The following is a 14,474-nucleotide window of genomic DNA, read 5'->3' on the forward strand; positions in this document are numbered from 1 at the left end:
AGTACTCCTTCGACTACTATCTAGAATCAAGTCGACTGAAACAAGTTCAAACAACTCTGGCTTCAAACGAGCCTTCGATTAGACAAACAAAACATTCTCTCATATACTGGAGCACTCTGACAACTCACGACCTATTCCTAACGATTGCCACCGCTTATAAATATGTAGAGTGCTGATTGGAATGTGCTCACAATCTCAACAATTCAGTGCTATAATTATTTTAACGTGTTAGAAATTATTCCACTTTTCCTTCCATAAATGTTGTATCCACATATAATCCACAGTGCTCCAAAGTTTCAGAGTTCTCAGGGTATCAAACAAAATTATTTCAAATACAGTTAAATTGTTCGTGGAAATTATAGCGTAACTAATTTACTTGTAGTTCCCTGGTCCTTTTCTTTGCTATAAATTAATCCTTTCCTCTCTAGCCGCCTGCGAGTCCAACAGTGAAATTGTTAGTTCATATTTATAATGTGGGTATGTGGGAGGGGGTTGAACATATTTTATATAAGGGACCTGCAACTGTAATACCACAGTACAGTAGCCAGCAAATATGTAGAAAACAGAAATGCATGTTCCCATCATTGTACATGGACGGGCGCAGCAGGCCGAAGCTATCAGCCAGAACAGGATTTACAATCACTTAGAGATACTTGAGCTATTCCAGTATTCTCCGTGAGCTGTCCCATTCCACAATGGTTCATGCCACCATTATTTCTGGTAGTATCCATGTGCATAGTTCCAAGACCATCTCGGATTCTTCAGCAATTTGTGCCACGGCAAAAGACAACGCTTGACTCGGTCACTGGGGCTGTCAAACTTCCCATCACAAATGAACTTCAATTTCTCATCTGTTTCAAGTATATGTACTGCCATGACTTGACCATGCTTCATCCACAGCTGGGCGAAGATTGTGGCGTTGAATTCCATTGCGCACCTTCTTGCTGCCATGCAGGAGTATGTTGAGAGAAGTGAACATATTTTTACTAAAAAACAACAGCCACTGAAGAGGATAGCAATAGCCTTGGGTGAATTTCCTGCAGGTACACATTGTTGGTAGGTCTACTGGTCTGTCTCCATATCGTCAAGTTCAGAAATCACCTGTACTACACATCTTGTAGAAGGGATCCTGATCGAATAATTTTCTGGTCATAAAATTCACTAAACTGAGGGCGAGACAAATAGTCAGTACTCCCCGATTCCGTCAAGCTGCTTTGAAGTCTGGATGCATATGTGATGCTAACAAGCTCCCCGTTGTTACTTCCAGCAGCTCCACTTTCCCTGCGACAGCGGCTATCAACCTCTCTCTCCATCGTCAACAATTATCACAGATTCAACATTCTACATTTATCAGCACTGCACTGGGTGAATATGTCTCGAGACGAATTTAGCGGATCAACAACGCTTCGCTGGAGATAAATTCTCCTCTGAAAGACCTTCAGGGTACCTGGAAAGGTATAGAAGACGGGATCGCTCACGACGTTGAGAGAACATAGAAAACAACCTCCTCTTCGATTGAAAATTGGCCAAAAAGTATGTGAAATGTATGTGCGCAGATGCATTTCCACTGGCAAGCTAATCCCTCATTACGTCATCAGCGCTCGCTCGGCGAAATTCAAAAGTCGCCTTCCTGCTCGACTCGATCGCTTCTGGAGACTCGTTCTTGTTCGAGGGGTCTTCTCTTTCACCTACCTTCGTCTTGGCATCGAAAACTCGGCGTCGAAAATGAAGCCGGAGTGCCCCTTTAATTCCCGTAGCTATGCAGAAGACGTTACTTCAGTAACGTCTGGCGCTAGCCAGGGTCCACACAGCTTTAATTTGGTGTTTGTTTGTTTGTTTGTTTTGTTTGTTTGTTTGTTTGTTTGTGTCACGCCTGGCGCTATCCCGTATCTGTCCCGTACCGTACCGTACCAACAAAGACAGCTGGCCACAATATTTTTGTTTGTTTGTGCCATCGGCATGCCTGGCGCTATCCCGTACCTGTCCCGTACCCCCGTCCCTCATTACTATTGTACGGCCGCAGGCTCCGCACCAATCTTCCGTGCCCACCTGATCTCCTGCAACCCTCCTGGCCAGACATCACTGCTCTCCGGGCCAAGGAGCAGGAGGCTAAGCATCGGCAAGAAGATCACTTCGATCAACGCTTCGCAGCAAAGTCGCTCTCCCCTCTGCCACTGGGAGCGAAAGTGTGGGTCGACGACAAGCGCGAGGGTACAGTGGTTGAGCAACTCACCGATCGCTCCTACAACATCGCCACCTCATCCGGTCTTCTGCGCCGAAACCGTCGTGCAGTGAAGTTGCTCCAGCCAGTGACTCCTCCCGGACCGGTGCCAGCAGTACCACCGGCCGCGCTAGTCCCGCAACAACCGCCTGTGCCTACGTCACAGCCAACTCTCCGTGCTCGCAACAACATCCAGCCACCGCAGAGATTGATCGCTACCATATAACTCTCTCTGGCTTCATGCTATTGCTATTGCTCTCCCGCACATTGCATAGTTCTGTTCTATGTGCCCGGCTTTGTACAACCCGTACATGTATCTGTCTTGCCTTTTCTCCATAACAGTTTTTTTCCCAGCTGTTGCGTTTTTGCTCTCTTTAATTTTTTTTCAAAAAGGGGGAGATGTCCTATCCTGTATCATGTTATCCTTTCACCCATTCACGGCATAGTCCTTCCCCTGCCTGTCGCCATGTATAGACGGTACGTGACCTCTCACTACCCCCGTGCTACGCACGATACCATGCTCTGCTGGGCATGGCCTCCCTGACTCTTCACTATATCTACACTCATCTGTCTGTAAAATAAACTACTTCCTTATGTCAGTACATGACACAACATCAGCGCTCGCTGCATCGAAAACGCTGCATCGAACGCTGCATCGAAAACTCGGCGTCGAAAATGAAGCCGGAGTGCCCCTTTAAAGCTGTGTGGACCCTGGCTAGCGCCAGACGTTACTGAAGTAACGTCTTCTGCATAGCTACGGGAATAATAATAATAATCTGAACGGCCGGGCTGGTCGCCAGTCCGTAGTGAGTTTATACATGTATGCGCTTAGCACACGCCAGCCCGTTGTGAGTATGCAACGAACACACTATGTGGTGTGCTGTCCCGGGCAGAAACGCAGGGCTGCAAGCCATACTCATGTTCTAAACCTAAAACCTTTTTTTTCTCACACAATGTATACTTCTGCTGATTTCTTTTCGCGCTATGGCACATGCTTGGTGTGTTGTATCACTTCGTTTCCTTTTGCTGTTTTTCACATTTTTAGCTGTCCATATCAAAGTATTTTTTTCAAGTAGTTCCCCTTCAATTTCAATTGTAAAAATTTAATACAATCATGCATGTCGACAAATTAACAGTGCCCTCGGCACGTCCTTCTTGTTACTGTACAAAAAGCTTCATAGATTTTCAAGACAATATCGCGAATACTCTTTATAACTTCCCTCAACAGGTAAAAGTACCTATTTTGTAGTCTGAACGCAGTGTCGACACCATAATACAGTGGTCCCTCTATAATCCGGCACCATTTGTGCCACGGAAATCTGCTGGATTAGGGAGGGTGCTGGATTAACAAATCTGATCTACTGCTGCAATGTGCATGAAGAGGACATTTGGCTACTGAAAGTTATGCTGGTTTATAGAGGGTGCTGGTTTATAAAGTGCTGGATTAGAGAGGGACGACTGTAATACAATTCTGGCCCCGGCTGGTCTTTTTCTGGCCCGCCTAGCCGCGATCCGAGGTGACTTCGGGCGGGATCCCGCCTTGCCGGGCCAGGCCACCTTACATGTACACAAACGCACATGTTTCGTGTGGATTTGTGTCCAAGCCCGAGATCTCGGTGACAGGCGAGATCTCTGTCTACACGTCGTATGCACGCACACTCAATCTGCCGACAGAACTGTTTCTTCCTTTGTGGACTGATCGACGCAGCACAGAGGAAATGAGGCCGAACCCAATAGCAATGAAAAATAAATTTTCCAAAGCCCTATTTAAACTAGGCCTGAACGTACACGTATCTGCTCAGTCTTCCTATTCCTTCCCTCTCGCCTTCTGAACTGACAACTTAGCACCGTACAAGTGACCAGTGCTGTGCAGATGGTAAGTACATGTATGTACAATTCATATCTGCACATGAATTCATCATATTATTACTGCTACACAAGAAGAAGAAAAAACAGAGTGAATTTTGAGTTTTCATTTCCATCTTGCCGAGTAACTCGATAGCGCAGAGCGAAACTAGGCGCACGCTTCTCTTGCTCACGAGTTACGGGTAGGAAGAGTAAATAGGTTTTTTCGTGAAAAGAAGAGAAGGCCTGGTGAATACGTTACCACCAGACGCATATGCCAGCATACTCCCGACGAACAAATTCACTGGAATTGAATTGTGTGAGGCATGAATGAGATCCATCCTTGAAAGCATCATTTTGCCTCATGTTTCTTCCTGGTCAGAAACGAGAGCGCCCATGTGGTCGGAGGAGGCGCTAGCCAGACAAAATACATTTGCCAACTATAGGCGAAAAATATTTTCATCTAAATCATGGGCCAGTGTCTTGTCAGAGTCTAACTGCTGTCCGTCTTCTTTGACGGCAAGTGATGACTCGTGTGAAGGAGAACTTTCCGATTCCTCTTCTGGAGTTGCTTCATCCTGCTGAGAAGGCTTTTTAATCCATATCACAGTCATATTAGGAGTTTGAGTAGGTTGAGTTGTTAGCGTTGTTGGTATGGGCTGGAGCAATGCGGACAGTCGGACGAAGGTGATGCCGGTCTCAGCCTGCGACAGTTTCAGCCCCATGCGTGGAAACCGCCCGGCGTAAGCCTTCTCTTCCGCCAGGCAGGTGGCGAAAATGCCGACTCTGGCCTTGTGATATGTCGGCCTCCATTCCTGTGGGGCTGAGAGATAACCTGGCTCAGTGCTTTGCGTCCAGTGTCCTGAGTAACAACAGTCCGAGATGATCGTCAGATGGCGACCTTCGAATGCCCGACTGTATAAGCCGAGCACCTCCTTACGCGTTATGGTATCGACCACGTGAACACGAGTATCGGACAGGTCCGCCAGGCGTATTGGTGCTGTGAAGCACCAGTCACCCGTCCGACGATGACCGTGGCCCATGAAGAGAAGCAGCATCTCTTCGCCCGGCCCCGTCCGCTTCATAACTAGCTGTATGACGCTCTTGATCTGCACAGTGCTGTAGCGATTATCGGCCGTATCGTGCACAAACCAGCAACGATCCGGATCGAACCCGTCCATCTGCGCCAACGTCCGTCGCACCTGTAACCAGTCTTTCACGTTGGCCTCGGTCAGATCCGTCAGTTTGCGTTTGTTGACGATCGCTCGAGCACCATCGCCGCTCCCGCTCGACTCCGCATGTCGCTTGACGTTCAAGTTTCCCGCCGAGGCTATACACAAAGTCAACAGCCGGCGTGGTAGTTTGGAAGGGCGTACATCACTGCTTGTCTCTGTTACCTCGGGTGGACATGATGACATACTGTCATTTCCATCAATCTATGTAATATAATAATAATATAATTTACATGCATACAATCTTAGTGCCTTCTTCGATCTCTTAGTCCTTTCACCTATATTGATAAAAACATTCCCTATTGCCAGTACGCATCTCGAAGCGACGCAGCTATGACGTGAGCAGGGATTTTTTACCAACATTTGCACGCCAGCCAATGAATCGGCGTTGTTCTCGGAGATAGTGCACTGATACGGGTGGATGGTACGGTAGTGTACGGTACGGCATCATACGGATCGATGGAACCATGCAACCAAGAGAGTACATAACCCATGTACTCTTGATACAACTTATCGTACGGGATTCTGAGTTCGCTCTGTCATTCCCGTACCGTGCAAGCGCACATACGGCACCGTACCGTGACGCTGATGTGTGGGGTACAAATATCTGTGTGCGTCTCCTCAGTACTCACCGCTTCCAACAAGCACCCTTTCAGTGAATAAACGTGTACGTGTCGGCCTGTGAGATTCAGAGCAATTATGTCACGTGATTCACTTGATGCGGGTGGTTCGTTGGTCTTCGATTTTGTGGACGGTGGTGAATCCTCGACAAGAACGTTATCAAGCACGTCTGTATCGTCGGACACCAACGACGAACCGATCATGGTCAACAGAAGCCTTTCCAGCTCAATCCCGATCCGAGTACCGGGGAAAAGCCGTCCCCTAGCGCCGCGGTCTAGGCTGTTGGACATCTTCAATCGTCTTGATCAGTATCCTGAGCTCACGGTGGAGCAGCGCTGGTCAGTACTGATCGGGAGAGTTTCTGCACCACCGCCAAGAAACAGACGCCGTGTGTGATAAACTTCGCTTACACTGTAACTCAAGTTATCAAGTACTCGGCGACCCGGCGACTTAATTTAGTGATTTATGTGCTTTTTTCGCATATCTATCTCCCCCCCCCCCCCCATCCCCATCTCTCTCTCTCTCTCTCTCTCTCTCTCTCTCTCTCTCTCTCTCTCTCTCTCTCTCTCTCTCTCTCTCTCTCTCTCTCTCTCTATCTATCTATCTATCTATCTATCTACATAATACTAATATCTATCTATCTCTCCTTCTCGATCTCGAGCTCGACATCCTCCTCCTACTGCCGATATTTGGCATCATATCTATAAGCATTGACCGCTTAACATTGAGCAAGAAGATGTTTAGAAAGCAAGAAGATGTTTAGAATACCTTGCGAGTCAGGCAAAGGAAGAGTGCCTGCGTGCGTGTGTGGCACGGTGCACTTGCCGCAAATGGATAAGAGCTCTAGCGCCACCCTACTGCAGTGGTAGACGTCCCACAGTAGTGCCTGGGATACATGTACAACATGTACATGGTGACTTGGGTTGGTTACGTCGGTTACAAGCCGGACAGCACACTGTGCTTGAAACAGTGATCCTGACCACCGCCATCACCGGTTGGCAGAGCCATCTTGACGACCATTTGAACTGTAAGGGCCCCGTGCACCTGCTCGGACCCGCATTACAGTCCATTTCAAAACTATAGACGCGTACCTAGGCAAAAACCGTTATGCCAGCATCTATACCACATAAAATCTGTGATCACTTTGTGCATAATTTTTTCCAAATTGGGCGTCTGTTATCCAATCCTTTAAAAACTATAATTATGAGAGTAATTGTGGAGCGATCCTGAGCAATATTTCGAAAACTATTCTCAAAAAGTTCCAGCCAAATTTGAAATATTTCAAAAACCCTACGCAAATGCACTGTAGACATGTTAAACTCGTTTACTTCTCGCCGACATCCCTACCACCACTGTAGGTACAGTATGCAGCTCATGAGTTGGTCGAATGTGACTAGATGTACATGTACATGAACTGTGTGACCATCATGCAACGCTACATGCAACATTAGTTTCAATTGACCATAACTTTGGTGTTTCTCAATGAATTTGAGTGAAATTTTGACCACACACTCCTGCCACTATGCTGGCCCTCAGGCCATGATTTACAAGTTCTTGCGCCTCACTGACAGGCTTTCCAGGCCGGAAAAAGTCAAATTTCCGGCATAGTGCCAAGGTGTGCGAGCCACCCAGGAGCCAAACAAATGCATTTACAATTTTTTCACATTTTCGTGCCCATTCTGTCCGTGCGCGGGACCCAAACCTAAAACAAGTCCAGAAGCAGCCATGGGTGGTGGGGTAGGACCCCTCCACGTGTCCCTGGAATCTGTCACAACGAAAGGAGTGGGCGTTCTCTCACAGACTCCCACAGACCCAAGTCAATTTTTGAATTTTTCTAGGTTTAGCACGTGCTACGAGGTCGCACCTTTGATACAACATCCAGTGCTGGGACGTCCACAGCAAGCTATTTCCACAGCGCTGCACACCAAATCCAGGATACCCTCAGAAACCGGCAAAGACTACCACTCACGTTCCACTACTGCCTAGTACTGAATCCTACCTGACTTCTTGACACGACTCAAACTTGCCAAAGTCACTAAATCAACGTCAACTACAATAATCAAGCCACATATCTGCAACGTAACGAGGGTGCTGGCAAAAGTCCTGCTGCACGGCGGCGGGCGAAGCCCGCCGCCGTGCAGCCCAATACGTGGTTTTTCAACGTGATTTTTTGGACTTTTTTGGACTTGGAGCAAAATTCTGCACACTTTCGCGTGTTTCCATGATACGACAAGTTGCGCACGGTCTGCTCGCATTCAAATACAGTGCTGCCAACAAAATGACAGCGTGCAACAAAAAAATCTTTCCTTGCAAGGGCACATGTTGGGCCATAACTCTTGAACGGCTGGTCAGATCGCGACACAATTTTCAGAGAATTTGCAGCTATTCATGCTCTTTCAACTGAAGTTGCACTCAATATGAATTTACAGATTCGAATTTTTCAGCGAATTTGTTGGTAGTCTGCCACCTTAAAAGCTCGTGACGAAACGATAGAATTCTTCATTCTCACGATGGCACCATCGCCGATAAGAGAAGTAGCTGTTGCTGTTTCTTCACATACTAGTATTACTAGAATGGTAGACATCACACGAGACGGTTTGCAGGGTTGCAAGAGTGGCCATTGATACCATTGTACCCTTAGCCTTTTGCTCACTGAGCAATAAAATCTTTCATTCTGTTTCGTTGGTCTTTTTCCTTTTTCCACAATTTGATTCTCCCTACCCGATCTCCTATTGGTGCGTCCATCGAGCTATGAAGCCAAGACCTCTGGTCGGCTGATCTTAATGCCCCTCCCCCCCCCCAGCTTTGATCGTGTAAACGCACGAAAACTAAAAAAGAAATGCGGGACCGAAAACAGAAAACTGGCCGTGCGTTGTCGTGTAAACGCAGCCTAAGACTAGAACTCCTCCGTACCCCCCTGTGAATCAGCCTTTAGCATACATGTACATGTACTTGTACACTTTAGCTTGTCATACCATAGTTCAGTGGTCGGCAGTATGACATTTTATACAATGCGTATCGACTGTTTGTACGCATTTGCTAGCATTGACCACGTCTAGTCGCCTTGATCTGGAGATCGACAACTTACAAGTTACATGCGTGGCTTCGAGAGACAGAGCGTCTCGTTTGAGGAATAGAGCGATTGTAAGTGCTGCAAAAATATAGAGAAATGGCGGAGAGTAATCAGTACGTTCCGGATAATTACTTCCTCAGCCAAGAGGACTGGCTGACTATACACCACGAAGTCCAGGAGAGCAACGCATCATTGTCGCGAGAAGCCCACAGGCTCGTTGACAAGAAATTTATTGAGTATAGCCGCTTCGCCGTGCGGGCGATCCGGAAACAGAGTGACATCTTTCTCAAATTAATGAGCGGCTGGGCCGAAACATTATTTGCGACTGACGGTTTGCGAAAATTTTGGAGACGCGCCTCGCCGAAATTGCGGAGAAAACTCCTGGCGTACCACGATAAACGAATAATGCACTGGGCAAACCTTTTCGGCACAGTAGACATTATGGAAAACATGATTCAACACCATGAGGCAGAAATTAGGAGGCATGCTCTTTCGCTGAGCAGAGACGACCTCAAAGGAACCCGAAATGTACTGTTCATGCTGAAATCGCTGGTTGAAGGTTATCTGGCATTCGCTGATCACGTCCACAAACACTCAGTCGCCGACTTCGTAATATTTTCCTCAGAACTCTCAAGATTCTTCAAAGATCTGAGGGACAGTAAATTGGAAAGTGAGTTTTTGAGACTGCAGAAGGAACTTAACCCCCCAGGATACAAGCTGTGCACGTCAGGCTCACTTACTCGTCGCCTGGAGGATATCACACCAGCTATACCACTTCTTCTTGGCGCCTGTCTGCAGGAAATCCGAGGGATGTTGATATTGGTGGCCCTACCGATCCTTCAGGATAGGATAGACAACCTCGACAAATTTGCACAGCCGGAAGATGTGGATAGAAGTTTCCTGACGCTGGCGGGTGTGGTCCTTCACAGGCAGGATGGTTTCATCGCGGTCGTAGGCCCACCACAAGAACAAAGAACGTTTGCTGATATTCTTAATCAGTTTCTGCGAACCAGGAGAGGAGCTTAGCTGTCACCCTCAAGGAATTCTATCAGTTCATACATGTGGATATGCGTAAGTAGGAAATAATGCATTGGGCGTCGTAGTATGTAAGTAGTTAATCCACCAGTTCATTCAGGTAGATCTACGTAAGCAGGAAATAAAGCATTGTCCCAATATTATGTAAGTTAAAGTGAACAATAAAGTCTTCAATCGAATGTTATGAGAGTAAAACCCAGATTTTGTTCATCCCTGCCCATCGTTCTGTGAATCCTCGTGTCAGCGTTATGTACTCTGGAGTTCAACTGGCACAAGTCGAATCCGCAAAATATCTTGGTGTCCACATGGACCAAGATCTCAAGTGGACCGCCATGGTCAACCAGATCGCCAAGCGAGCTGCCTGTAGAATAGCTGTCCTGTTTAGAAACAGGCGCGCTGCATGCCCCTCCCGTGCCGCATCACGTACCTGAAGTCCCTGATCCTTCCTGATTTCCTGTATGCTAGCAAATGTTTCTCTGCTGGCCTCACCTCACATCAGCTCGAGCGCCTAGAGCGTCTACTCAAGCGCGCAGTTCGCTGTGTTTACAACGCTCCATTTGCATCCCCATCTGCGCCGCTGTATTGCCAATTGCGCTTGCACTCGCTAGAAGTTATGTACTGCCACAAGTTCCTTGGCTACACATTGGAATGAGGCAGAATGTGTGTCAGCGGATGTCTTAGTGACTGGAAATAAGTACTCGATTTCCCTCACTACGTGTAGCACGGCCGGAATCACTGTGGAACAGGCTCCAGCCCGACATCAGGAAAATCCCACAGTACCACCGATTCATGCGATCCCTCCCACCACATGCTGCTTTTCAGTAATGCCACTGCCCGCTGTATTCTCGTTTCCTTTACTGGACTAACTGGCTTTTAATACTTTATTACCCACTCTGCTCAGTATCATTACCTTCACTGGCCTTTTATACTTTGAAAAGGCGACGAGGAGACAATAACTTTATTAATGCGATTAATAGTATAAGTGAAGCGGACATTACGAAATGATGAATGAGAATACATGTATCAAAATTGATGTTCCTAATCGACTTTCTTGAGACTATCATCAGGGAAAAATCGTCTCACAATAGAGGCTATACGGAGAAACAAACTACTTAGAGGTCTATAGGATAGTGGGAAGTATACAAGGTGAGGTGTGAAAAAAAACTAAAGTGGGAGAGAAGACGAAAGAAACTAGAAGAAAAGATGTGAGAGTGTTCCGACGGTGTGAGCTACTACAAATTCACCTGCTTCCACGCCTTCATTTCACTCACCTTTTGTAGTAGCTCACACCGTCGGAACACTCTCACATCTTTTCTTCTAATTTCTTTCGTCTTCTCTCCCACTTTATTTTTTTTCACACCTCACCTTGTATACTTCCCACTATCCTATAGACCTCTAAGTAGTTTGTTTCTCCGTATAGCCTCTATTGTGAGACGATTTTTCCCTGATGATAGTCTCAAGAAAATCGATTAGGAACATCAATTTTGATACATGTATTCTCATTCATTTTCGTAATGTCCGCTTCACTTATACATGCACTACAGGTGGAATCCTGATACATGTAATTCGAATATGGCTTAATTCGAACATACTGCTTAATTAGAAGTTTTTCCAGGAACGATTTCAGTCAATACGATTCCCATATTATAACAAATTCTGATAATTCGAACCTCGAATCGGACATGCCCGTTTAATTAGAAGTCCCACAGATTCCACTTACATAGAAAATGGGTGGGATTTGTGCTGATAATTCGAAGCTAGCAAAGTGTAATTCGAAGTTCACTGTACACTGTACTGGTCAGTTCAGTTTGCATGAGCAGGCTGTGCCGGTCAGTTCAGTGTCCGTAAAATTTGTGTCTAAGGTCCATAGCGTAACTCTGCGTGACTATGAGAGCATTTTGACATACATATTGAGTTGTGGGTTCATGTTTGGATAATTAGAATGTCCGGATAAGGCCACACTGAAGAAGGTCTGTGGTTCGACTCACCCGACCGACCGTACATTTTTCAGCCCGACCGTAACTTACTTGTTTTTCGGCGGGCTGTCGTGTGACTGACGTACGTGGACTGAACACGTCCACGTCTACGTGCTGTGCAGCGTGAGTCTGCGGACGCAGGCGGCTCCTTTTGGACTTGACTTGTAGTTGTACTGCAGTGCAGTGCAGTGAGTGGTACGACTGCTGCCTTGTGCTGGTAGTAGAGTCTACTCGATACGACCACCGGCAGACTGGCGAGACTTATTTTGAAGTGACCGTCCGGTTGAGAGTGATTGCCTCGTTCCAGATTAAGGACGGCCTTCTGTTTTGGGATGAAGGACAGACGAGATTGCACTTTCCTCGTGTGGGAACGATATTTCCCCTGTACCGGTAAGTTGCTGCTCCATGTGTGCAAGCACAGGAAGCGTCGATGAAAAAAGCCCATGTATTCGTGCACGCCGACACCAAACTAGCAATACATGTACCGGTACATTGTACAATTTGTACTTCGAAGTAGTTCCCGAACTTACTTTTTATTTCTGCCACACAATGTTTCAAAGTATTAGCCAGTGATCCCTTTATACAACATGTATGGCATAACACTGCGTAATAATGCCGATGTACTGGGTGTCTGAAGGCAGTACAGTGTATTTACATGTACTAAAAAATATATTTAAAAAAAATCCGCCCGCCCGCCTTTAAAACAAATGTCCATGTTAGTCGAACCACACACCTTCTTTAGTTTGGCCTAATTAGAAGTTTTTTCCTGGCATTTTGAGGTTCGAATTATCAGGATTCCACCTGTATTTATAATCGCATTAATAATTTTATACTTTCTTCTCCTTTTTAGTCGATATCATGTAATTAGGCAAATTTGCCTGTTTGTTCTTCGCCTCTCAATGAATACCCAAAAAAACAAAAAATATGTTGTGCTTTGTACGCCAGTAGTTGCGCTTAAGGCATTTAAGCCATAGGCTTATTCTCTGACACGTTCGAAGCACTGAACGTGAACGGCAGCAGTAGCTGACCCCGTACGTACACTAATGTCCGCGGACGACATAATGCTGTACATGAGCCACACTAACGCTCACACCATAACTATCATCCTCTCCGCATCAGTGTCTGCTGTCGCTAGGCTGCTCGGTGCAGACGGACATATCCTCAACACCGGAAAGACGCAAGTGCTTGCAATCAAAGCTGGACGGCAGGCACACGTCGACTTACACATTACTTGCACTGGCACACCTCTTGCCCTGACCTAAACGGCTCGCTACCTCGGAGTCACTCTGGACGAAAATGTCCGCTGGTCACACAAGTCACCTATTTCGTCCGACGCACGGCTCTGAAACTCCTATGAAACTGCTGATCCTCCACCAGGTCCGGCACTGCCTAACAGTGCGCTAGGCTTTACTGTAATGCTCAGCCCTTACAGAACAACAAGGACAATCTAGGCTTGTTTTTGTTTGTTTTTTACTATTATTCACAAACCCAACTCGTAAAAGGGCGCGTTCAGACTGGCGTGAATAGCCGCCGGAAAGCTGCAGCGTAATCCCGGGAATCGCAATCACACTGCACGTGTATCCCGCTGGAATGGCCAGTACATGTGAAGCTTCGACATTTGAAAAATTTGAGTTGACTCAGTTTGAGTTGGATATCAAAATAAACTAATTCAGTCTGTTGAGATACTGGATCATTGTGCTTTTGCTGGTGCTTGTCGACGGAAAGAATACTATGTCCGGAGTGTTTGGTGCCTGGGTGGCATTCATCCGCTCCGCGATCAGAGTATGCTTCTCGTTCGCAGTAACGTTTTGCCTGCAGAGCGGCCCGCAAAAATCACCACGTGCAGCTCCATGAACTCCCTCTCCATTGCTGAGTCGAACAAAGGCATGATGGGAGAAGTTGGCAGTCTAGAAGTCAAAACTCAAAAGCATGCAGTCAGACTGCAAGAGTAGAGGCTGAAATAAACCCCGCCCATGTTTTGGCGATAGACATAGCAGGCGCCTTTGATTAAGTCAGCCATGCTGGCCTGCTGCATAAGGCTTCCGTGTACGGTCTAGACGGCCCGCTTCTCGGATGGCTGGAAAGCTACCTGCACAACCGGCGCCTGCAGGCTGTTGTGGGCGGCCAAGAGTCCTCCCTGCACCATATCCAAGCAGGGGTACCACAAGGTAGCATCCTTGGACCAACGTTATTCCTCCTGTACGTAAATGACTGCGAGGACACCTTGCCTGCTGGTGCTGAGCTTGCCACGTATGCAGATGACACAACACTGTATCAGTGCATCTCTGCCACCGCCAGCATATCCGACTCTGCAGCACAACTCCAGGAAGCAGTGGACGCCGTCTCCCACTGGGGTTCCAAGTGGAAGGTCACCTTCGAGCCATCCAAATCTCAGGCCCTCATCATCGACCACCGCAAGCCTCCCCCAGCGTTCCCACCAGTGCTCTTCAATGGAGTGACTGTTCCTGAAG

The sequence above is a fragment of the Sycon ciliatum genome, chromosome 3, assembly GCF_964019385.1.
Source record: "Sycon ciliatum chromosome 3, ocSycCili1.1, whole genome shotgun sequence".
In the NCBI taxonomy this organism is placed as follows: Eukaryota; Metazoa; Porifera; class Calcarea; order Leucosolenida; family Sycettidae; genus Sycon; species Sycon ciliatum.